Below are 26,047 nucleotides of genomic sequence, written 5' to 3'. Positions count from 1 at the left end.
AAGATATTGGGAGCCCCAAGTTATGTCATGCCCTGAGAGTTTAATTTTTCTCTTTTCTAACACGTCCTCTGTGTGTATCGAAACAAACGAGAAATTAATCAAGACCAGGAGAGGATATTTGCCAGCTGGGATTGAACCCGCGACCAGCTTACGTGACGGGAGAGCCACTCCCTACTGAGTCGGCCAAAGAGGTACCCCACTGGCTAAGTGGGTTATGGGAGGCTCGTTCATCAGGCACAGTCGCCACACTAAAGTTATTCCCAGGTAGCAGCTTCAATTAAGAGAAGAAGTGGGAGTATCAAGCATGAAGGCAAGGATTATGGAAGGACAATTAAAATATTTGCAGTATGTTTTGAGAGGGGAAGGGAATGAACTGCTAGAGTGTTGTAGAAGAGATGAGAGGATGGACCAAGAAGAATGGCTGGATGAGAGGACTAATAAAAGACAGAAAAAGGGTGGGAATAAGAGGAGGCACAATAACAAATGACAAAATAAGAAAAGAAGTTAGAGCATGTGACTCAAATATGTGGAAACAAGAAATGCAAGAAGCAACCGCGAAAATATATAGAACCTGGAGAGAAGAGATGGGCGGACAAGAGGAAGTGTACGACAACAGTGAATTAAGCATCAGCCATCCTCTTCAACTGTAGAACAAGTAACATGAGGCTGAGAGATAGGAAAAGATTTAACAATGAGAGTACGGCGTGCATCATGTGTGGAGACAAGCTGGAGGACCTGAGGCACTTCATCTTGCACTGCCCGGCCCACGGCGAGGAGAGGAGCAGCATCCCTGCACTGGAGGAGCTGAGGCACTTCATCTTGCACTGCCCGGCCCACGGCGAGGAGAGGAGCAGCATCCCCGCACTGGAGGACCTGAGGCACTTCATCCTGCACTGCCCGGCCCACAGTGAGGAGAGGAGCAGCATCCCCGCACTGGAGGACCTGAGGCACTTCATCCTGCACTGCCCGGCCCACAGTGAGGAGAGGAACAGCATCCCCGCACTGGAGGACCTGAGGCACTTCATCCTGCACTGCCCGGCCCACAGTGAGGAGAGGAGCAGCATCCCCGCACTGGAGGACCTGAGGCACTTCATCCTGCACTGCCCGGCCCACAGTGAGGAGAGGAGCAGCATCCCCGCACTGGAGGACCTGAGGCACTTCATCCTGCACTGCCCGGCCCACAGTGAGGAGAGGAGCAGCATCCCCGCACTGGAGGACCTGAGGCACTTCATCTTGCACTGCCCGGCCCACAGTGAGGAGAGGAGCAGCATCCCCGCACTGGAGGACCTGAGGCACTTCATCCTGCACTGCCCGGCCCACGGCGAGGAGAGGAGCAGCATCCCCGCACTGGAGGACCTGAGGCACTTCATCCTGCACTGCCCGGCCCACAGTGAGGAGAGGAGCAGCATCCCCGCACTGGAGGACCTGAGGCACTTCATCCTGCACTGCCCGGCCCACGGCGAGGAGAGGAGCAGTGTCCATACCACCAGGACAAAGAGGACACCATCGGAAGAGCTCTTTTTGAAAACACAGCAGGAATGGAGACACTAAAGACAGTACCTACTATATACAGTCATCCCCCGCCGTTCGCGGGTATTTCGTTCCCGGACTTCGGCGCGATGCGCGAAACCGCGAACGGCGGGACTATAACCCTATGGGAAAATATGCATTTGGGGAAGTCACCTCTGACACGTCATATAAAACATGTTTTTTTCGTTCTTTTTAATGACTGAAATGAGACAAGACCTTGTTAGACAACAATATGTAATCAACACTCACCCTGGGGTCAAAATTTAGTAGCACAGAAGACCCAAAAGTAGCCCAGTTTGCGATAAGTAGCCCAATCTGGCAACACTGCAGTGTGGCGGCGCGTGAATTTTTTTTTTAGGATAATGTTGCTATGAGAAAATCTCGACCAATAGCAGTCGTCCCTGAGTGAGCTGCTGGCCAATAGGAAAGCATGACGTCACAGTCTAACCGTGACGTCACACAGGAGCAACCTAACGTCCATTGCCCCGCCTCCCTCCTCTCTCCCTTCCCCCCTCCTCTCTGCCTCCCTCCCTCCCTCCTCTCTGCCTTCCTCCCTCCTCTCTCCCTTCCCCCCTCCTCTCTGCCTCCATCCCTCCTCTCTGCCTCCATCCCTCCCTCCCTCCTCTCTGCCTTCCTCCCTCCTCTCTCCCTTCCCCCTCTGCTCTCCCTCCCTCCCTCCTCTCTGCCTTCCTCCTCTCTCCCTTCCCCCCTCCTCTCTGCCTCCCTCCCTCCCTCCTATCTGCCTTCCTCCCTCCTCTCTCCCTTCCCCCCTCCTCTCTGCCTCCCTCCCTCCCTCCTCTCTGCCTCCCTCCCTCCCTCCTCTCTGCCTTCCTCCCTCCTCTCTGCCTCCCTCCCTCCCTCCTCTCTGCCTTCCTCCCTCCTCTCTCCCTTCCCCCCTCCTCTCTGCCTCCCTCCCTCCTCTCTGCCTTCCTATTTAGCGTCAGTGCATCCGCGTATACGCGAAACTGGGGCCGCGTATAAGCGGGGGGGGGTCACAATTAGTTGACCGCGAATACGCGAAACCGCGATGGGTGAGACCGCGAACGGCGGGGGGTGACTGTAAATTTTGGCAAAAAAGAGAGAAGAAAAGAAAGGAAGAGGAAACGTAAAGAAGTTTAGAAACACAAAAGACCCAGACCGACAAAGACCACAGACCCAGAAAAAAAATGTAAGGATGCATTACACACAATAGGAAAAATAGGAAAATGGGAGGTTAGGTTAGTGCTAGTCTACTTTAGTGTTGGTGATGTAGAGAGAAACAAGGAAATAACACAAGAAATAGAAAAAATAATAGAGGAAAACTCAGAGCCACTGATGATAATGGGTGACTGTAACAGACATGTGGGGTTCAAGGGAACACAAAAAGTAAACAAATGGGGAGGTGATTTTACAGTGGATGGAAAAGTATGGATTGATTATGTTAAATGATGACGAGAGGTGTGAGGAGAAGTGACATGGAGCCGAGATGGACAGCAGAGTGTAATAGATTATGTTTTGGTGACAGACACGGTGTACAACAGGTTCCATAAAATGAAGATAGATGAAGAAAAGGAAGAATATGATCCTTCAGACCATAACCTGATACAGGTGAAATTAAGGGTAAAAGAAGAAAAGAGGGAGTTCGAGAAAAAGAATGGATTGAGAGGGAGTACTATAAAACAGATAAATCATCGCTAGAAAACTTTAGGAAAAAGCTAGAAGAAAGTGTGACGAGGAATAAGGTGGACAGTATAGGAGAACTGGAGGAAAAAATGAGAGAAACAGCAGAGGCAGTGCTAAAAAGTGTATATAGAAGAAGAGAGAAAAAGCTAGGCGACGGCGAGGAACAAGCATGGATAAACGAGGAAATAAGGAAAGAAATAAAAGAAAGGAAGAAGTTAAACAGGAATAGGAGAAATGCAAAATGCAAAGAAGAGGAAGAAAGGTGGAAAAAATTATATGTAGAACAAAGAACAAAGGTACAATTAAAGATAAGGAAGGAAATGTACAAACAAGAGGAGAAGATAACAAAGGAAATTAAGGATAAGAAAGATGGAGGGAAAAAGATGTGGGAGTATATAAGAATACTTAAAGGGGAAAAGGTTAAGGATAAAGACACTTTAAGGATATATGGGGAGGACGGAGTGGAGCTGGAGAGAGGAAAGGTGGGGAAGGAAGTAAAAGGTTTTTGGAGTGGAGTGTACAGAAAACATGGAAATGATATAAAGGAAGTTTGGAACACAGAGAGAGGAGTATGTAAGGGAGTATGAACAGGTAAAAAAGGACATAGAGGAAAACCAGGCTGTAAGGTTGGAGGATATTAATGAGCTGAGGGCAGTGGGGTGGCAGCACACTGAAAAATGTGGACTAGAAGTGAGAGAACACATGGAAATGACAAGAAGGGTGAAGGGGGGATTCATCTATCTGGAAGAAGAAAGCATAAGGGAAGATAGAGTAATTAAATGTATCAATAGAATGAAGAATAAAAAAAGCAGTTGGAACAGACAAAATAAAGCCAGAAATGTACAAAGAATTTGCCAAAAGTAAAGTATTACGGAAGGTGTTGGTTGAAGACCTTGGGGCAGTACTAGAGACAGGGAGGATACCAGAGGGATGGAGGGACTCTAGGACAGTCATGTTGCCAAAGAAGTGAAGACCAAAGGTTAAAGAACTAAGGCCAATATCTCTGACGAATGTAGGGTACAAGCTAATGATGGCTGTGATTAGAACTAGCTTGGAGGACCACATTAGGATAAATGGTATAGGTAAGGATACACAGGCAGGATTTACAGAGGGAAGCCGGATAGAAAACAACCTATTTATTCTAAGATATTGTGTAGAAGGAGCATATAAGATGAGGAAACCATTGATAGTAATCTCAATAGATTTTGCAAAGGTCTATGATAGTGTAAGAAGAGATAAGTTAATAGAAGTTTTAAAGGATAGCAAGGTAAACCCAGATATAATTAACTTCATAGCAGGAGTTTATGTAGGAGATAGAACTAAGATAGAGATAGATAAAGAAGAGGAGGAGATAGAAATAGAAGTGACCAGTGGGATTAGACAGGGATGTACTGCCTCAACTACACTGTTTAAGATGATTGCATTTAAAGTAATTCAGGAGCTAGAGGAGCTAGAATGTGGGTATAAAGATGAGGCGTTCAGGATTACCTCACTCTTCTTTGCAGATGATGGCATGCTTTTGGCAAATAGTGTAGGGGAAGCAGTACAGGTGATAGAGAAGATGGAGACTATAGCTAAAGAATATGGACTAGAAGTAAATAAGCAGAAAAGCTATATTATCATTTTTAATATGGAAAACAAACCAGAAAGTGTAGGGGGCATTAGTGTCAGGGATAGAATTAAATATTTAGGAATGATAGTTAATGACAAAAGGAACTGTTTTCAAATGCACAAGGAAGAAATGTTCAGGAAAGCGAGAAGGCTAGCAAATATGACATACAATGTAACTGAAAAGAGCTGTTCAAGAATGTTAATAGGAAAGACGTATTGGAAAAATGTTGCACTGCCATCCATCCTGTACGGGGTAAATATAATAAACATAGCAAAGACAGACACAGGAAAGTTGTAGAGGATAGTGAATGGGGTGTACAGGAAGATTTTGAGGGCACCAATGTATGCACAGGAAGCAGCACTCCGGGGGGAAATAGCTAGGAAGCTCCAGTGTTAAAAACAGGATAAGGGAGGGACAGTGGAAGTACCCAAGGTATGTTCTTGTGGAAGGATGCGATCTGGTGAGAAGGGTGGGAGAGGAGATGATAGAGAAGAGACAAAGTAGGCAGTGAAAGACTTAAAAAATTGTTGAATGAACTGAGAGCAACAGAGGGACTGAGTGTGAATGTGAGGAAGGAGACAAAGGAGAGAATGAGAGAGGTGGATACAAGAGAGTGGAAGAGGCAAATGGATGAGGAAGCAAGCCTTAAGATATACAGAAAATGGAGACAGGAGTTGGGAGGACAAGAGGAGGTATACACCAACAACCAAGCCTCAGAAGTGCTATTCAGATGCAGGACAAACAACATGCAACTAAAAGGTAGAAACAGACACCGGCGAGAGGAAACCAAGTGTGACATGTGCGAAGCTGAACACGAAGACCTGCGACACTTCCTGCTCTGGTGCCCGGCCTGTGCAGAGGAAAGAATAAAGTGTGTGAGGCTGCAGCTGCCTTACGAGGAAGAAGAGGACGACATCATTGGAAAATTTTTATTTGAAAATGAACACACCGAACAAACAAAAGCAACAGTACCGTTGACCGTTGATGAGGTTTCAGGCCCCGGTCCGTAGGGGTGGGCACAGTGGAACGCCAGCACTCCTCGTGCGAGCGACCGGGTGGCCCTTCTACGGAGGCGAGGTGGACCCGTGGGGTCATCCTCGCTTTGGGCCACCCCTCCGTGGTCAAGTCGACCGTTCGGCTGCTCGCGCGAGTCAGCTACGGGTGTCTGCTGGGCGCCTGCCCAGAGAGCCCGTGCCTCCGTCGCTGCTCGCCGGCTCTTACTCGTGGCTGTGGCGGCGGCGGAGGCTTCCCCACACCCGCTGCACGCCAGCGGCGGGTTCCCCTCTGCGACGGGCCGTCGCATAGACAAAGGCCCGTTCCCCCTTCTCAGGGGGTAAATCCCAAGAAGAAGAAGAAGAAGGGGTGGGCAGGTACCGGTACCAGTACCGGTACACACGGTACCAGCTAAACGGTACGGTACCGGTACCAGTTGCTCGGATTTATTGATAATTCTTCATGTCCGATTTTTTTTTTAGGTTGCTGCTAAATATTGTTATTGTTATTCGACTATGATCGAGTACATCCATAATAACTATACATGCTATTTTTTTATCGAAAAAAAAAATTCAGAGAGAGAGAGAGAGAGAGAGTGAGAGAGATCACCACTCAGTGAGTGGATATCTCGGTGATATGGGTACTCGACTACTCGATCATGGTCTAATAACAATAACAATATTTATTAGCAACCTAAAAAAGAAAAAGAATCGGACATGAAGAGTTATCCAGTAACTCCAATAAATAAATAAAATAATGGAAACGGAAGCTGTGATGTAAACGGAAAGCAGGACAAAATGGTGGGAACTTGGGGGGACGGTCAGCGGGGCAGTGACTCAGCGTCTACACACAGGGCCCATACCACATGGAGGCGGGCGAGCGCCGAGCGTCACTAAGATCCAAACGGTACCGGTACTAGCGGCAATGCGCAGTGCCGAGTGATCATTAAGCTTCCCGGAACCCACGTGATCATGAGGCTTCGCGGTACCAGTACCGATACCAGCTACCGGTACCAGGTACCGGTACCAGGTACCGCGAAGCCTCACCATTTGAGCAATGATCACTGCTTTCCGTTTCCATCACAGCCCCTTTATTTATTTATTGGAGTTACTGGATAATTCTTCATGTCCGATTCTTTTTCTTTTTTAGATTGCTAATAAATATTGTTATTGTTATTAGACTATGATCGAGTACATCCATAATAACTATACATGCTATTTTTTTATCGAAAAAATAAATATTCACTTCATTCAGAGAGAGAGAGAGAGAGAGAGAGAGAGAGAGAGAGAGAGAGAGAGAGAGAGAGAGAGAGAGATTTACATAGATTTACATAGAAAATAAGACCACACAGACCCCATGGTCCAGACTAGGTGGTCTGTCCTTAAACCTAAGTGATTTTACATTAATCAGAAGGCTCCTATAAACGTTGCATTTCTACTCTAGTTGATATTAAGTTGAAGGAGAGAGAGTTTTCTTTACAGGAAATTTATTTGGGAATTTCATCAGAATTAAGTCATTAAGAAAAGAAAAACTCCTTCGGGTACCGGTACCGGTACCGGTACCGGTACTAACGGTACTTGAGTTTTCGGTACCGGTACTACCGGTACTCAAATTAACGGTACTTGTCCATCCCTACCGGTCCGCCGCCGTAGCAGCGCTCCACACACACACACACACACACACACACACACAAGTTTTGGACAATAAGAGAAAAAAGAATGAAAGAAAAAGGGGAAAATAATAGACCCAGCCAGTAGTGACACATCAGGGAGTGCCGTTACAAAGGCAAGACTCCCGACCGACCGACAACTCAACTCAACCGCCCGCCCTGGCAGGCTGGCAGGTCCACGACCCTCACTTCTTCCCCTGCTGCTGCAGGACCGTCAAGGAGACCATTGGGCACCTCCTGCTGCTGCTGCAGGACCGTCAAGAAGACCATTGAGCACCTCCTGCTGCTGCTGCAGGACCGTCAAGGAGACCATTGAGCACCTCCTGCTGCTGCTGCTGCACTGCCCCGCCTCCACTCCCAGCCACGACACCAACTCCCTCCCTCCCTGGACGTGGCGGCCACCTTGGACCTGGCGGCGGCAGGCGTCCACCCCTCACAGCAGGAAGCAGCAGCCACCCGCCCCACCTGTGCCTTCCTCAGGAAGACGGGACAGCCTGTGAGGCCCTCACAGGACGACACCAGGGCTCATGTGAGCGACTAGTGGCCGCGGCACATAACAACAACAACAACAACAACAACAACAACAACAACACTGCCTAACAGCCCCCTAGAACACCCCAGAAGAAGAACAAAGTCTACTGCTTAACAGCCCCCTAGAACACCCCAGAAGAAGAACAAAGTCTACTGCTTAACAGCCCCCTAGAACACCCCAGAAGAAGAAGCATGAGTACCCAGGACAAGCAGGAGCAGACTGCTGCAGGGGGCAGGAGGGTCAGTGGTCACCAGATGAAGCAACTTGCTGCTGGCAACTCCAGTAACAAAGGAGAGAGGAAGTTTGTGTGTCTGGAGTGTGGAAAAGAATTCACCAGAAGGGAAGGCCTCGGATATCACACCCTTATTCACACTGGTGTGAAGAACTATGAATGTAAGGAATGTGGGAAAAAATTCATCAAGAAGAGTAACCTTGATAGACACACCCTTACACACACTGGTGTGAAGAACTATGAATGTAAGGAATGTGGGAAAAAATTCATCCTGAAGGGTAACCTTGATAGACACACCCTTACACACACTGGTGTGAAGAACTATGAATGTAAGGAATGTGGGAAAAAATTCATCCGGAAGAGTGACCTTGATAGACACATCTTTACATATGCTGGTGTGAAGAACTATGAATGTAAGGAATGTGGGAAAACATTCAGCCGGAAGAGTCACCTTGATGAACACACCCTTACACACACAGGTGTAAAAAGTCATGAGTGTGAAGAGTGCGGGAAGAGGTTCAGTGTGAAGCAGGCACTCAATCGACACATCTTCAGGCACTATGGCCTTAGAGAGGTCAAGTGTGATGTTTGTGGAAAGCTCTTTAAGACAAGGGGTGACATTGCCAGGCACATGAAGACCCACTTCTGAAGTGTGTCTGGCTACAGTAGTTATAGTGACCAGGGTGTTAGCAGCAGCTGAGCCTGATAGGGAAAGGGAAGTGAAGGAGAGGTAAAAGTGATCTTGTAAGACAAGGAAGAAAGAAGGCTTGCCTGTGAAGTGATAAAAGGAGAGGAGCCACAGCAAGAAGAGGAAGGGAAATACTGATGGCTGACTTTCCACAGCTGTGGCAGCTGCACCTGGGCCTGGAGCCTGGTTGAGTCTCACAGCTACAGTGAATTACTTACTCCTCTGTGAGGTGAGGGGCAAGAGAATGTCACCTCAGGGCTTCCACAGCCTTAATTCTGAATTCCTTATACATGTCACCAAAATTCCTTAGATTGCAGAATTATTCCTGAGATTTATATTCTCATATATATATATATATATATATATATATATATATATATATATATATATATATATATATATATATATATATATATATATATATATATATATATATATATATATAAGATGTGTGTTTGTTACATACTCATTGTGTATACTTTAAATGAAACCATAATTCCTTTATATTGATTATATTAACAAGGTACAATTAAACGATGCCAAGATATTGAAACAGTAAATTGCAACATGTAAAGAATATTGGCCACTATCATAATCGCTACTAGTACTTGAAGAAGTTGAAGTGGCAACAGCCGCAACACTCTCCGCCTCCATCATGTCCAGCAACTGTTAAGAGCTGCTAGAACTCCCTTCTATCATAAAAGAAGTGAAGAGTGACCAATGAATCACTCTGATATCCTCGCGTGACGGCGATCTTTCTCGTACTGAACCTGAACCGTTCGACTTGGCCGGCCACCCATACCATGGGCCCCTGGCAGGCTGGCCCCCTGCCCCCATCCTCCCACCTACCAACGGTCCTACCAAGTTACCAACATCTCTGCCCTAGTATTTAGTAAACAGCTCAACGTATTTTTTTCTATAATATATAACACGCAACCTTAAACACTTGCCGGTGCTTCGAAGCTGATATTCCTCAAAATTCCTTAGATTTTTCAAATTCCTGAGAACATTCCTTAGGAGGCCCAAAATTCCTGATTATCAGGAAAATTCCTTAAAAGTGGAAGCACTGCACCTAACACTAAAATAGCTGGAACATGTATTTATAAACCATTGCTGCAGCAAAAGAATCAATGCCTTACAGTGGTGTGCTTCACCCAAGAGTACCACTGATGCAAGTGATAATAGGCGCACTTAACATCACCAAATGTTGGGTACGAACTTGGCGGAGGGACTATTTTATGTCGCCATAAGGTGGTAGTGGGCTAAGGAATAGCCTGTCCGGATATTTTGTTTTTATTTATCAATGATCCGGTAAAATTCTAGTGTTTGCCCATAATCTCCCCTCTCCCCCAAAGCAAGTTTCGGGACCTGTGGGAATACGGGGTTTCGGGTGGGAGTCACGAAATCCGTCACAATCGATATTTTTTTTAGGGGGGTGGGGTGGGGGGGAGGAAATTACCCTGGATCTAGGGAAATTCCCTACATTTAGGGATTTTTCCTCCTACCACCACAAAAATAAGGGAGTGCGACGAATTTACAGTTCCCTATATGGAAACCACGCATTCCCACTAGCCCCAAGCTTGGTTTGGGAGAGAAGCGTTGTGAACCCACCAAACAATGCTCACCCCACCCATTTGCCGTGGCGCCGGCGGCCATCTGTGTCCACATAAACCACCTACACCACACTCAGAGCCCTCTCACTAGCTCCGATTCGAGTAGCTTGCCTCATCACAAGGTTTCTGTCCTGCTAGTAGAGTCCATGGCACCAAACATGGTGTATCTTCATTGTTTATCACTGACACAAGCAAGACCACTGGCTACTTGTGATCTGTCTAGCGCCGCGTTCTAGAAGCAACTGCGGGTAATGCTGTGTGTGTCATCTCGAATCCCCTGCCCGACCTGTTCAGGCACATGAACGTACAGTCATCCCTCAAATAGTACGGTTTCGGTTTAACACGGATTGTCATGGAAGAATTTTTTTAGGATTTTTAAATTTCCCGCTCATTGCACCAAGTAGCCATGGCGTGAGTGGCAACACTGTTCTACCAAAACACCTGCTGAAAGCACCCAAAAGCATTCGAGATAGGTGTCACCTTGCAGAAGAATTCAGATTTAGGAGAAGTTACGTTTTGGGATGAGTTACGTTGCCGTAGGGAGAGCATACCACGTGAATGAGAGCAGTGTTTGCTGTATCTATGATCTTGATCTTGGTCTTGATGTCACAGGTGGCCTGGGATTTCTGTCTTGGTCTTGGTTCAGGAGGTAGTTGTCCCTTTCAGTCCCAACCACAGCCTTTGAAATGGCTTACTCCCTCAGGGCCAACACCCTGAAAATAACAGTGTAAAAGAAATTCTTGCCGCAGTGACTGCCAGTGCTCCAAGAGTGCTGCAAGAGTGGAGATAAAGGCCGTCCTTTTACCTGGTTGTTTTTGTTGTTTGTTGTCCTTTTCTGTTCCCTCGTTAATGATTTCCTCTGTTTAGTTACCTTTTCGCTTCTTAATGATTATGCCTTCCAGTGAGTTACCTGTGTGCTCACTAAGCTGTATTTGTTACCTGTTGCCTTTCTTTTCGCTGGTTAATGGTCACTTTGTTTTCCCTGTCCCTCCCTCATTAGTAATTTCCCTATAGTTAAGTTGTATTCCTGTCCCTTGCTAATGGTATCTTGCAGTTTTAAGTCTTACCTAATTTTATCTTTGCATCATTAAGTCATAGTCAGTGTTCCATCTTTTGAAACTTTTTAGATTTTTTTAAATTAAAGTGGAGTGTTTTTGGCATACACGTCTTGTAGCATATTCCATATATCTGTTGTCTGTTGGGAAAGCTGGATTTTCTTATAGCCTTCATAAATTAATCCTTTCTCTACATAGCTTGTCTATTTTCGATCTGTTGCTCTGTCTGGAAAGCTGGATTTTCTTATTGCCTTCTTAAATTAATCCTTTCTCTACATAGCTTGTATATTTTCGATCTGTTGCTCTGTCTGGAAAGCTGGATTTTCTTATAGCCTTCTTAAATTAATCCTTTCTCTACATAGCTTGTCTATTTTCAATCTGTTGCTCTGTCTGGAAAGCTGGATTTTCTTATAGCCTTCTTAAGTCAATCCTTTCTCTTCGTAATTTATCTATTTTCGATCTGCTGCTCTGTCTGGAAAGCTGGATTACCTCACGTCATTAGAATGCAATTGATACTTTTTCTTGGTCTTTGGAAAGAGTTGATGTGAGGGGAAGTGTTGAGGATGCCCACCTACAGTCCTTGCTGAGCAGTTTCTGTGTCTTTCAGAGCGTGTGAAGCAGTTTGCCAACCTGGTCCTGGCCCTCATGATGCTGTTCGCCAGGTATAATCACTGGATGGTGGGCGACAAGTTTGAGAGACTCGCCCCCTCACTGGTAATTATGCCCCGTTGTCATTTTTCCTTCTCTCTCTTCAGGGGCAGGACCTAGTGTTTTTTTATGCCTTTTTTGTTTTATTGCCCTTGAACTCTTAAAAGATAAAATTACATATCCTCCCCTAACTTAACCTTACCTAACCTCCCCTAACCTTTCATAACCTTCCCCCCAGGTGTTCTTCTTCATGCTAACCTGCTGGCTCATCGTTGAGTACCAAATCCACCGGAAGGAGAAGATGGACAAGGCGGCGGCAGCGGCCAAGAAGTCACCCACCGTAGCTGCCGAAGGGAAGGACGGAGGAACAGCCGTCAATTCCATTGCTGGCGGCTCCACATCTACTCTCTTCTTCTCCTCCTCCGCCTCCTCAGTTGCCTCCGCCTCCTCCTCTTCGCCCTCCTCCTCCTCCTCTCAACATGGACAGTTGAAGAAGGATGTTTATTGTGGAGGTGTTTGATTGAGGTATGTGGTTCGGTGCTTTTATTTTCGTTTGTGTGTGTATTTACCTAGTTGTATTTACCAACAGTAGAGCCCCATTTAGCGCGAGAATTAGGTGTATGAACGTGGTCGCGCTAACTGAATTCGCGCTAATTGAATAAAGTAACCAATATGAAAAAAATTATTTGGTTGTCTTGTCTTGTCTTGTCGATGATTTACCCCTCAGAAGGGGAATGGGCCCTTGTCTAATACAGTGAATTATTTGGTGCACACGTGGGTCTGACTTTTGGGTTTGATAATTACTCAAAACAATCACTCACATTAAAAAAAAAAACTACGATTGGCTGAGCTCTGAAAACACGCTTGTGATTCGCTGGGAGTCTGATGACGTCATTGCCGGCGCTCACCCAGTCAGTGGCCTTGCTGCCTTAAGGCAGTATCACACTTGGACAACCGGCAAATCCAAATTTTCCGGGTGTGCATCACACACAGCCAAGGTCAGTTGCCTGTATCCACATCCACAACGTAAACAAAGCACTTGCCCTGTATCAACATGGCGTCATCTGCTAAAGTAAGGGCTCTCACGGCTTATGCCGCGCATCATGGCGGCTTGTGCTGCGCATCATGGTGGCTTGTTCCGCGCATCATGGCAGCACAATTATTGGCATGTTATTTCACTGTGGTGGCTGCTCACGCTAACTAAGGCTTTCACACTAATTATTTTTTTCTTGGTAGATGGTGGCTCACGCTAATTGTGGTTTGCGCTAATTGATCTCGCGATAAGTGGGGCTCTTTTGTACTTGTGACATACGGGAAAAGAGCTACGCTCGCGCTGTCCCGTCTCCATATCCGCTGTTGTCCAACTTTTCCTTAAAATCATGAATGTTTCTTGCACAAACCACCTCCTCCTCCAGCCTATTCCATAGCTCTATGCTTTTGTTTGGGAAGCTAAACTTTTTCACATCTCCCTTACACGTGGTCGCCCTCAACTTCTTTCCATGTCCTCTTGTTTCTCTCTTGTTCCACACACACAGGTCCTCTCTGTCCAAATGCTCCACCCCGTTCGCCACCCTGTACACCACTATCAGGTCTCCTCTTTCTCTTCTTCTCTCCAGGGTTGTGAGCCCCATGCTATTGAGTCTCTCCTCATAAGTCTGGTCCCTAAGTTCCAGTACCATCTTAGTTGCCACTTTCTACACTCTTTCCAGCTTTCTTAAGTTCTTTTTGTGAGGAGACCAGACCACTGCTGCATACTCCAACCTTGGCCTTATCATTGTAACTTATTATTTTCTTCATCATCTCCTCATCCAAATACACAAATGCCGTCCTTATGTTCCTCAGCAAATTCATAGTTTGTCCCGTTATCCAGTTGATGTGTTTGTCCGGTGACATGTTCTCTGAGACAGTCACTCCCAAATCTTTTTCTTCCACTCCTCGGCATATTATTTCACTTCCCATCTTATAATCATATTCACATCTTCTGCTCCTTCCAAACTCCATTTTTTTACATTTCCCAATACGTAATGTTACATCTACATAAGGATGAGAAATGAGCATAACAGTGAGTGTGTGTGTGTGTTTGCTACCCTTCCCTCCCTCCCTCGCCCCAATGTTTGTCTCTGTAGGTGTGTGTAGGCGATAAGACGACCTTTCAACACACCTTTTTTCTTTCCTTTATTCTTTCCCTCTTTACGACTTTATTGTAAGTATACGTAACCTTAAACTAATGAAATACATGTTACGTGAACCCTACCCTCAAGATGTTACTTTTATCTCTGTATGTATAGGGAAGATTACATCTCTTAAACTAACGATATATGTTACGTCAACCTTAACCTGCGAGATGTTTGTATAAGTAACCTCAATTCACTCTTCGTATGTTTGTGTAAGTAACCTCAATTCACTCTTCGTATGTTTGTGTAAGTAACCTCAATTCACTCTTCGTATGTTTGTATAAGTAACCTCAATTCACTCTTCGTATGTTTGTATAAGTAACCTCAATTCACTCGTATGCTTGTATAAGTAACCTCAATTCACTCGTATGCTTGTATAAGTAACCTCAATTCACTCGGATGTTTGTATAAGTAACCCCAATTCATTTCATGTGTCGTATGTTACTTTGATCTGTACGTATAGGGAAGATTACGTCATTTAAACTAGCAAAATATAAGTTACGCCAACCTTACCTACGAGGTGTTTGTGTAAGTAACCTCAGTTTACTTGTATGTCGTATGTTAATTTGATCTCTGTACGTCGAGGCAAGATTTCGGCAACTTGGCACTCACTGTTATGCTCATTTCTCGTCTTTATGTAGATGTAACATTACGATCCATGTTATACTGAAGTTACTGTGTCATCCCTAACATTACGTATATGTCACTTTGGTTACTAAGTCTTGTTAACATTACTAACCATTATATTTAAGTTACTGTGTCATCCCTAACATTACGTATATGTCACTTTGGTTACTAAGTCTTGTTAACATTACTAACCATTATATTTAAGTTACTGTGTCATCCCTAACATTACGTATATGTCGCTTTGGTTACTAAGTCTTGTTAACATTACTAACCATTATATTTAAGTTACTGTGTGATCCCTAACATTACGTATATGTCACTTTGGTTACTAAGTCTTGTTAACATTACTAACCATTATATTTAAGTTACTGTGTGATCCTTAACATTACGTATATGTCACTCTGGTTACTAAGTCTTGTTAACATTACGTATCCATTATATTTACTGTGTCATCCCTAACATTACGTATATGTCACTCTGGTTACTCAGTCTTGTTAACATTACTAACCATTATATTTAAGTTACTGTGTCATCCCTAACATTACGTATATGTCACTTTGGTTACTAAGTCTTGTTAACATTACGTATTCATTCACTGCGGTTACTAAGTCTTTAACATTACATATCCATTTCATTTGTTACTATGCCATTTGTAACATTACGTATACATGTCACTTCGGTTACTAAGCTTTTTTAATGTAACATATCCATTTAATGTAAGTTATTATGCCATCTGTAACATTATGTATACATATCGCTGTGGTTACGTATATATTTTGTAACATTATGATCCCTGCCACTTAAGGTACGTATATATTTTGTAACATTACGATCCCTGCCCCTTAAATTAATATGCTATTTGTAACATGATGAATTCTGACACTTAAGTTATTGTTAGTTCATCTGCAACATTACGATCCTCATCATACGTAAGTTACCATGTCCTCAGTAACATTACGTATCTATGTCACTGCTGAGTTACTGTATCTTTTTCCTACAATCTTTCTACAATCCCTGTCATGGTTGAGTCACTACGCTGTCTGTAACGTTCGGTCCTCATCACTTGCGTCACCATATCTTCCGTAACATTACAATCCCTATCACACTTGGGTTACTGTGTCATCTGTAGCAATGCGCACTCCTGTCCCTTCGGTTGCTAAATCTCGTGTAACATTTACTTCTGTCACTATTAACTTGCTCTGCCCTTTGTAACACTGAGACCAGGTTATGTTAGTAATTTGTTTTGCCTTTTTCTGTATGTTGAGACAAGGTTATGGAAGCTGGTCATTTGTTACGTCTATTTCTCTTAAGTTTGAGACAAGGCTACGTTGACTAGCCTCCGTTATGTCACGTCTTTACATTGAGACAAGGTTATGTGAGCGTCACTTAATTCGTTCTTCTTTACATCGACACAAAGTTACGTTAGCGTCACTTAATTCGTTCTTCTTTACATCGACACAAGGTTACGTGAGCCAGTCATTCATTACATACATTTTTCTTAAGTTCAAGACAAGGTTACATTAGCCAGTCATTCATTACATACATTTTTCTTAAGTTCAAGACAAGGTTACATTAGCTAGTCATTCATTACATACATTTTTCTTAAGTTCAAGACAAGGTTACGTGAGCCAGTCATTCATTACATACATTTTTCTTAAGTTCAAGACAAGGTTACATTAGCTAGTCATTCATTACATACATTTTTCTTAAGTTCAAGACAAGGTTACATTAGCTAGTCATTCATTACATACATTTTTCTTAAGTTCGAGACAAGGTTACATTAGCTAGTCATTCATTACATACATTTTTCTTAAGTTCGAGACAAGGTTACATTAGCTAGTCATTCATTACATGCATTTTTCTTAAGTTCAAAACAAGGTTACGTTAGCCAGTCATTCATTAATATAGTTTTCTTAAGTTCGAGACTATGTTACATTAGCCAGTCATTCGATATGTAATTTTTTGAACATGGTATTATTATTTATCAAGTTACATGGGTAGTTTGAGTTTCTACTTTCTTTGCATCGAGACAAAACGAGGTTACTTCAGCTACCCCTTCGTTACATCACATGTACTATCGGCTCCAATACTCTCTTGCCCACTCAGAAACAAAAGTCATCCAGGTGAGAAGTGGCAATGCCTGCAATCTCCCCCCTCCCCTACTGGGAATAATGACTGACAAGTGTCATCTACACACACTCTCTCTCTCTCTCTCTCTCTCTCTCTCTCTCTCTCTCTCTCTCTTTTCACCAACATTGTAGTGCAAGAATGGAATAAGCTCCCACCTTTAGTGGTCCAGTGTAACACGATTGACTCCTTTAAAAACAAGCTCGACCGTCACTTCCTTCAATTTAATATAAAGGGGGGCGCCAGGGGGTAGCATATTAAAAAAAGGTCCCTTTAAGAGATTTAAATGCCCTGCGCTGTTACGTCATATCACGCCAGCACACATGGTATTCCTCAGGGCTTGTACGCACATAAAATTCACATTAGAAATAGTCTTTTCCCTCTAAATTTTGTCATCCGTCATCCCTCTATCCACTCATGACAGCTGGCGAATGTAAAATGCGCGCTCTGCTGCTCAGTTCTCACCCAGACGTTGACTGGGGAGGACGTTGAAAATTTCGCTGTCCTACAACCCAAAAACGTCTTTACAGTATGTCCTATGGCTTTGAAGAATTTTAGTATGTTAAACAAACAAAGCATAAATCTTCTTTTTGTTTCACAGACTTTAGCTTTTAGTTGATTGCTTTGAAAAAAAATACCATAGAAACTTTGTATATATATCTACATTTCTCATTTTGTAATTTTTTTTTTTTTTTTTTTTTGGGGGGGGGGCTTTGTAAATTTTTTTTTTTTTTAACTAATAATTTTCTCCACTTTTTCTCCCATTTTCTTTTTACATTTTTAAAAATGTACAAAATGAGAAAAATTGCCATTTAGTTGTAATTTATATTGATACAAGTAACTCTCGATTTACGCGTTTGGTTTACGCATTTTTTAAATAACGCGGGGTCCAAAATCCAAAGGAATGTTTAATTTACACGTTTTTTCACTTATACGCGATATGGATATTCTCTCTCTCCACTGAATGAAGTGAATATTTATTTTTCGATACAAACCTACCTCCTGTTTGATTTACATTGTTTTTGATTTACGCGACCTCTTCAAGGACACAATACTCATGTAAATCGAGAGTTACCTGTACCTTATAAAAGACTCGAAAAACAAAATTTTGAGATTTTGGCTCCTAAATATTTTTTTTCCATTTCATGTGTTTTGCCATTTGTATTCATTTGATTGGCATGAAATCTTCACATATGATTATTTATACCTTGTTCACTTACTGGAGAAGGATAAGGCATCTGGTCCCCCTTTATAATAAAAAGTATTATCACTCAAAGGTGGTGGTGGTGATCAGTGCCGGATTTACGTATAAGCTAAACAAGCTATAGCTTAGGGCCCCACTCTCTTGGGGGCCCAAAAACAAGAAGAAAAAAAATGAAAAGAAAAAAAGGAAAAAAAAGAACTTGGTTCACATAACTGTACATTTTCAAATTGGAAGATAAACAAATTGAATAAATCCTACATACAGCAACAGTGTTTTGTGTTGTGTAGGCTCCTGTGATGCAAGTAATGGGGCCCCGCCTGCTAGCCTGCTCCCTAAAATATCACTGGTGTGTTCACGTCTATATAATTATATAGGGCCAGGGGGCCTACATGCTGCAATGCATGGACAGTAGACTGGTTGCACTTGCATAGCAACATGTAGCTTGCAGCTGCAGACTGCAGTGCAGCACAGTTGAATGTAGGTCAAGCTTTTGTACTTGTTATCTAATATTAAAGAGAGCTTGTAGACTGATGATCAGGCAGCATAGTCTTAGGGTATAAGTCTTATTTTTTGCAATATAATAGTGACAGTATCAATATGGCCTTATGTGGGCGAATAGGGTGAGATGGGGGTATGAATGTACATGGGTGTGTTACCGTGTGTAACGTACAGTAACAATGGCCATAATAATTTCTATCTTAATTAAAATATAAAAGTTTGGCATTGAAGATGAAGACGAAGTTAAAAGAAGAAAATGGAGTGCTTATGCATGGCGCCGCAATCAGGGCTCTCACTTTCAAGGTAATTACCTAAGTTTAATGTAGTTTAGGTAGTTTTAAGGTAATGATATATTTAATGTAATTCTGATGTAACAGCTATAATGGAATAATAATTATGGTTCTGACTCCCCATTTAATTTATAGGCACGCCGCTTGTGACTCCCGCCTCCTGCATCATGAGGCGTATTACAGCACACAACAATGGCAGCCACGCGTGGGTAACAGAAGGTACGTGTTATTATTTACCTTTCTACCCTTTCCCTGCCCATCCTATACACCATTTAACATACTCTCTATATAGTTAAGGACTCCCTCTTTATATGGACATTGCTATGAAGGGGTTTAAAAGGGTATATAAGGGTAAAAATGCCGTTTAATGGGGACGGTATAGTCTGTAGATGTTTGGCTTCTCTGGACTTGTCTTGTTACTCTTGCATGTGTATTTTATGTATTTTTCGTGTTTTATGGGATCAAGGTGGGTATCAAGGCCCTTAAGGGTCAGGGGTCACGGAGGGGAGCTAGAGGGGGTCAGGGCCCTCAGGGGGGCCGCAGGTCAAACGAGGAGGAAGAAATTGTATTTTTTAATTTTTTAATTTTTTTTTTACCTTAGTTTATAGTATATAAATGGTATTAGTGTGACTGCGGTCTGCGTGGCTTAATTTAACTCTCTCTCTCTCTCTCTCTCTCTCTCTCTCAGGAGTTGAGTGACATCCGTAAGTCAGGCTGGGCTGGCATTAAGTCGTTTCGTGACATCCAGGTGGTTGTGGAAGAGAGCAACACCTCACCTGGCAGGGACTCATTGTGCTGCTGAGTGTTACTAACCACACCAAACACTGGTTAGTTTTTTTCTTTTTTTTTACTGTAGTTTATAGTATGTGATTTATATTAGTGTGGCTTAATTTAACATTCTCTCTCTCTCTCTCTCTCAGGATTTATATTTTATATTTTACTTACAGAGCCTAAAATGGATATCAAAAGATATAAGAAAAGTGGAGCTCAAAAGAGGGAGAAGCAGAAAACTGAAGAAGAGCTTAGCAAGTTACCAAAATTAGATAGCTTCTTCACCAAGGCAGATAAAGGGCCTGATGAACCGAGAGCCTCTACCACAGCGATTCAGTCATGTGATAGTCCCATTCCTGATACAGAACTTGGTACATCTAGTTCTATAGAATCTGCTTCAATGACTGAAGCAAGAAATATTAAGATTGACCGACCAGAGGGTAGTATAAGCACAGAAAATTCAAAATCAAAATACAAGCAGAATGGTGATGGGCTTTGGGGTGATTTAAGTAAAGATGACATTGTATACTGGGTAGAAAAAGGTCTGTCAGAGTGTTAGCACTCAGATGGTTCATTTGAAAAGTCTAGAGTCTAAGTCTTTTTGCAAACCAAGACAGATATTGTTCAAAGAGCTTGTTCTATCCCAAACAGGCTAATGGTGAAAAATACTGTAGAGAATAGTTAGTATATTCACCAGAAACTGGTCGTGTATACTGTTTTGTGTGCAAACACTTTTCAAATTCTTCCACACCATTGTCATCAGATGGATTTTCTGACTGGCGCAACACCCATTTAGTTAAAAGTCATGAAAACTCTGGAGACCAAGAAGAGCTTCAGTAGCATATCTTACAAGAAAACGTGGCTCAACAACTGACTGCCAACTAGCAGAACAGATACAAAATGAACAGCATTACTGGAAACATGTTCTTGAACGAGTTGTTGCAGTCATCATTACGCTGGCAGGGCGTGGTTTACCTTTCAGAGGAGATGAGGAAATATTTGGCAATATTTGGTTCTCCCCACAATGGCAATTACCTTGGATTACTTGAACTTGTTGCAAAATCTGATCCTTTTCTAGCAAACCATAAAAGAATTCGGAAATAAAGGATCAGGTGTCACATCCTCTCTTTCTAAAACAATATGTGATGAATTTATCCATATGGTGGCATATAAAGTAAGAGAATCAATTTTGGATGATTTAAAAACTGCAGAGTACTTAAGTTTATCTGTAGATTCCACTCCAGACCTGTCCCATGTTGACCAGCTCACAGTTATTGTAAGGTATGTTTCACCCTCCTAGAGATGGGTAGCCATACAGGGGAAAGTATGGCTAAGATGGTGCATGACTACCTTACAAAAGAATGCAAAATAGATTTCAATAAGTGTCAAGGCCAGTCATATGATAATGCTGCCAATATGTCTGGCAAATACAAGGGGATGCAAGATATAATATTGAAAATCAATAAGTATGCAATGTGCAGGTCATTCCTTGAATCTTGTTGGTAGAGGTGCAGTTGACTTGCTTAGATGCAGTAATTTTTTTTGGAATTGTTCAAGAATATATAGATGGGCAGTGCTGTTGTCTTCTTCAAAGATGATTCAAAAGTTCCAGAGTCTTTGTCAAAGACTAGATGGGAAGCTCATTCAAGGGCCACAAGTGCAGTCCTTGACAGTTATGATGAAATAATTTCTGCATTGCATGAGCTTCATATTGATACCAGAGAGAAGGATGAAACAAGAAATCAAGCCATAAACATTTTGAATAAAATGGAGGAACTTGAATTTATGGTAATGTTATATTTGTGGAGTTATTTGCTGGATGAATTCCACAAGACTCGTCAGTCACTGCAAGACCCCAAAATTAGCCTAGATGTATGCAGGAAATTGTATGCTTCACTGTTAGATTTTGTTAAAGGTTCAAGAGATCTTTTTGATAATTTTGAAGAACAGGCAAAGGAAAAATTGCCTGATGTTGATTACAAGAAAAGCAGATCTAGAAAGGTGTACAGGTAAAGATGAAGATGATGCTTTTGAGAACCTAGAGCCAAGAGACAGATTTAAAATCAAAGCATTTATTCCTGTGATGGATGCATTAGAATAAAATCTGGCATGAAGGGCTTCAGTATACAATGATGCTGCAAAACAAATTTTATTCCTTACAAAATTAGATGCTACAGAAGAAGAGATTTGTGAAGGAGTTCGTGCTTTAAGCCAAACATATCCTGAAGATGTGGACATGAACTTTGTTGGAGAACTAAAGCATTTCCATCAGTATGTTAGACAGTCAAAGCCATGAGCACGATAGTATGACACATCAGGGTCTGTACCAAGTAATATTTAAAGACCATGTCCAATCAGCATTCCCTAATATAGAAGCAATTCTGAGAATCTTCCTTAGTATGATGATTACAAATTGCAATGGAGAAAGATCCTTTTCTCAGTTGAAGAGGATAAAAAATGAATTTCAACCAACAATATCTCAAGATAATTATATTCCCTCAGCCTCATATGCATAGAAAATGACAAGCTACGCAGTTTATCATTTGATGATATCATTAGTGACTTTGCTGTGGCAAAGGCTAGAAAGAAACTATTCTAATTTGGTTTGGATCATTTTTGTGTACTGTTTCAGTCTGTTTGTATACACAGTGTCAGTGTGCAATGAATCATGATAAAAGATACAGTTCAATGGGCCGGCTATTGGGTAGATCATAGATGCATTGATATAATTAGTCCTGTTATTTATTTATTTTTATTTCTTATATTCAATCATGTATAGTATTGGTATTACATGTATTTACGAATGTGACATAATTATTAGAAATACCGTCTTAAACACTCACTAAGTGTTACAGGATACAAAGGTCTGCTGCCCCATCCAATTTAAATCATGCACTACTATGGTGATTGTGATATTATATAAATGCATTGTATTAACCCTTTCAGTGCTATGTGCGTCTGTGGACGGTTCACTGCTATGAACATCCGGACCGTGACCACTCCTGCTGCAGCCAGAGGACTTCTAGTGACCTGAGCGAGGGCATCGGCTCACCTCGCTCCCTCCCGCATGCTTCGTCTACCCAGCCTGCAGCACACAAGCGTCGGAGGAGCTACGTGATCTACAGTGACTCAGATGAAGCTTCTGATTTGAGAGAGGGCGTCGACTCACCTTGCTGCCTCCCACACACTTCATCTCCCCAACCTGCAGCTAACAATCATCGAAGGATCTATAGTGACTCAGATGAAACTTCTTATATGAGCAGGGAGGAAGACAGTGATAGTGGTAGTGATGAAAGCAGTGTCATTCCTGATTTGAGGGAGGGCATCGACTCACTTCACCCCCTCCCACACTCTTCGTCCACCCAGCCTGCAGCTCACTATAGTCTGTTCACTTAAGCTAGATTCTTGGCTCCTAGGCAGGTTCGTAAACTTGCAGCTGATTGGCTGCTCCGCTCTCCCGCTAACACTCATGTCGGACCACATCTTGCATGCTCGAGTGAGGCATGTTTCTTTATTATATGCCATAGCTCACCTCATATACGAGGTTGACACCATCAGACTCAGCAGTGACTGTAGAATCAAGATGTATTGTAAAAACTCAACAAAACATAAAAGAAAATGGTATTACGATGAATTGAACCATGAAGATGTAAAAAAAATGTTTATAACATGTTTTACTTATGCTCACTATTTTAAATAGTTGCTCATTGACTGCAAATATATTACGTTGCGTAGGAAAATCTCTCATGAACACAATAGTGTGATCAGAATGCAGATAAAGCTCCACATATTGAAAACACAGGGTTGTTTATAGCAACATGTCACTACATAACCATCATGTGGCGACACTCATTTTCAGCATAATCATACAGAGGTGTCTGATTGGCCCGTGATGGTTGAGGCAGTGATGTTGCTATAAATAACTGTTTTTGAGCATTCTGATGCATTCTAGTCAATGAACAGACTATAGCGTCGGAGGATCTACAGTGACTCAGATGAAACTTCTTTTGATAGAGGGCCAGTGGTCTGATGGCCGAGGTTTTGCACCTGCAGTGTACAAATGCCGGAATCAGCAGTGACTGTGATCATGATGTTAGTGAGGAGAGTTCATATTGTGACTATTTTCAGCAGTTTTTCAGTGAAAGTGTTATGGACACACTTGTCACCCACACCAATGGCTACTTTTTGTACAAGGGTGGCTATTGTAGTGATATGGAATTTGCAAGAAAACTGAATTGGAAAAATACATGCATAGCAGAAATGTATGTTTTCTTGGCCCATGTAATGCTCATGGCATGCGTAAATTTACATACTATATATGGCTACTGGGCAAGAGACTTGCTTACTCCTCTTACCATATTTGGAAAATATATGAGTCGCGATAGATTTCAGATGCTGATGCAGTTTCTGCACGTCAGACAGGCGCACGGAAAATGAAATGGACCCATTACGCAAGCTTCAGCCAGTGCTGACAATGTTGAAAAGGAAATTCCAGCAATTCTTTAAGCCTTTCCAAAAGCTTGTAATTGACAAGTCTCTCTTGCTTTTCAAAGGACGTTTGTCCTTCAAACAATACATTCCGACCAAAAGGCCCCGATTTGGCATAAAGTTATTTATGCTCTGCAACTGTGAGACTGGCATGATTCTTGATTTTATCTTATATACCGGCAAGAAAACTGAAATACCAAGTAATGATACTTTGGCTCTATCAGGAGCTGTAGTGAAGCAGCTCATGCAGCCAAAGGCCATGTGCTCTATACTGATAGCTGGTATTCAAGTCCAAACTTCTGTCAGTACTTACATAAACACCACACAGGATTCGTGGGCACGGTCACACCAAGACGCAAAAACATGCCGAAACTTGCACAAGGCCTAAAAAGAACTGACATTCGCCTCCAACAGTGCAATGACATGCTTGCTGTGCAGTGGCAAGATAAGAAAGAATTAAATTTGTTGACCACCATCCACACAGGAAAAAGGCAGTACTCTGGGAAAAAACATCACAAGACAGGAGAAAACATAATGAAGCCAGATGTCGTCTTAGACTACAACGAAAACATGCGACTTGTGGATAAAGCAAACATGCAAATCGGAAATGTTGAATGTATCAGGAAGACACAGAAGTGGTACAAGAAGGTTCTGTTCCACTTACTTGATATGTGCGTTCTAAAATCATATAACCTGATGTTAGTGAAAACAGGCAACAAACCACCATCACTCAATGAATTCTGCCGTGTACTTGTCTATCAACTGCTGCAACGTTATGGAGATGTGAAATCGTCAGGCGGGCAGTGGTGTGCAAAACAAGTGGCTTCATTTTACAGTCTCCAGTTGCATTGACTGTAAAAAGGATACTGAAGCATTGCTTACTTTCTTTGTGCCCTCTGGGCTTCCTTTCCTTGGCAATTATGGTTGATTTTGGTTGTTGTTTCCAGTGAAACCCTGTTTCATCGGCATTAAATATTTGACGAAGATCGTAACTGCCGTCCTCTATCATCTGTTTCATGATACCAGTGAGACTTTCCACCTTTTCTGTTGATGCGTCTGCCGCTTCACCTAGACATCGTGCCCTTTTGAGCGAGTGTCTCTTCTTGAACTTTGAGAACCATCCATTACTAGCATAGAAAGGTGGTGGATTATCAATGTTTAACTTGCATGCTACTGCAGCATATATTTCCCTTGCGTTTTGTCTTGCCTGATTAGAAGATATGCATACATCTCTGTCATTTTTGACATTAATATATTTCTTCAAATAAAATTCTGTAATATAAAAAAAATACTTCAGTGCCTATCCTGGCTATCCACTGACTAACAAATAACTTGATACAAAAAAAAATAAAGGAGGACTGGGGGAGGGAGAGAGAGAGTTAAGGGAGGAGGAAGGGGGGGACAGGCCAGGGAGTAGAGGACGGGAAGGGGAGGAGGAAGGGGGGGACAGGCCAGGGGAGTAGAGGATGGGAAGGGGAGGAGGAAGGGGGGGACAGGCCGGGGAGTAGAGGACGGGAAGGGGAGGAGGAAGGGGGGGACAGGCCAGGGAGTAGAGGATGGGAAGGGGAGGAGGAAGGGGGGGACAGGCCGGGGAGTAGAGGACGGAAGGGGAGGAGGAAGGGGGGACAGGCCAG

The 26,047-nt window shown here is 42.8% G+C and overlaps 1 protein-coding gene across 18 annotated transcripts in view; it reads left to right on the top strand.

Moving 5' to 3' along the window:
• Positions 1-23,436, top strand: part of LOC126984740 (translation initiation factor IF-2-like) — a 38,462-nt gene extending 15,026 nt beyond the window's left edge. For 3 of the 18 annotated variants that reach the window (XR_007737525.1, XR_007737526.1, XR_007737524.1), the window contains exons 5-6: positions 12,194-12,300; positions 12,473-18,633. The gene's annotated coding sequence lies outside the window, so the exon portion shown is untranslated. Of the gene's footprint in view, positions 1-7,481; positions 9,148-12,193; positions 12,301-12,472; positions 19,374-19,842; positions 19,982-20,101 lie in introns of those variants that run through there. The other 15 variants (XR_007737542.1, XR_007737541.1, XR_007737540.1 and 12 more) reach the window with 15 other exon arrangements.
• The last annotated feature ends 2,611 nt before the right edge of the window (positions 23,437-26,047 follow it).

The sequence above is a fragment of the Eriocheir sinensis genome, chromosome 57 (genome assembly GCF_024679095.1).
Source record: "Eriocheir sinensis breed Jianghai 21 chromosome 57, ASM2467909v1, whole genome shotgun sequence".
NCBI lineage: Eukaryota > Metazoa > Arthropoda > Malacostraca > Decapoda > Varunidae > Eriocheir > Eriocheir sinensis.
This window is presented reverse-complemented; position numbering and strand designations above follow the sequence as displayed.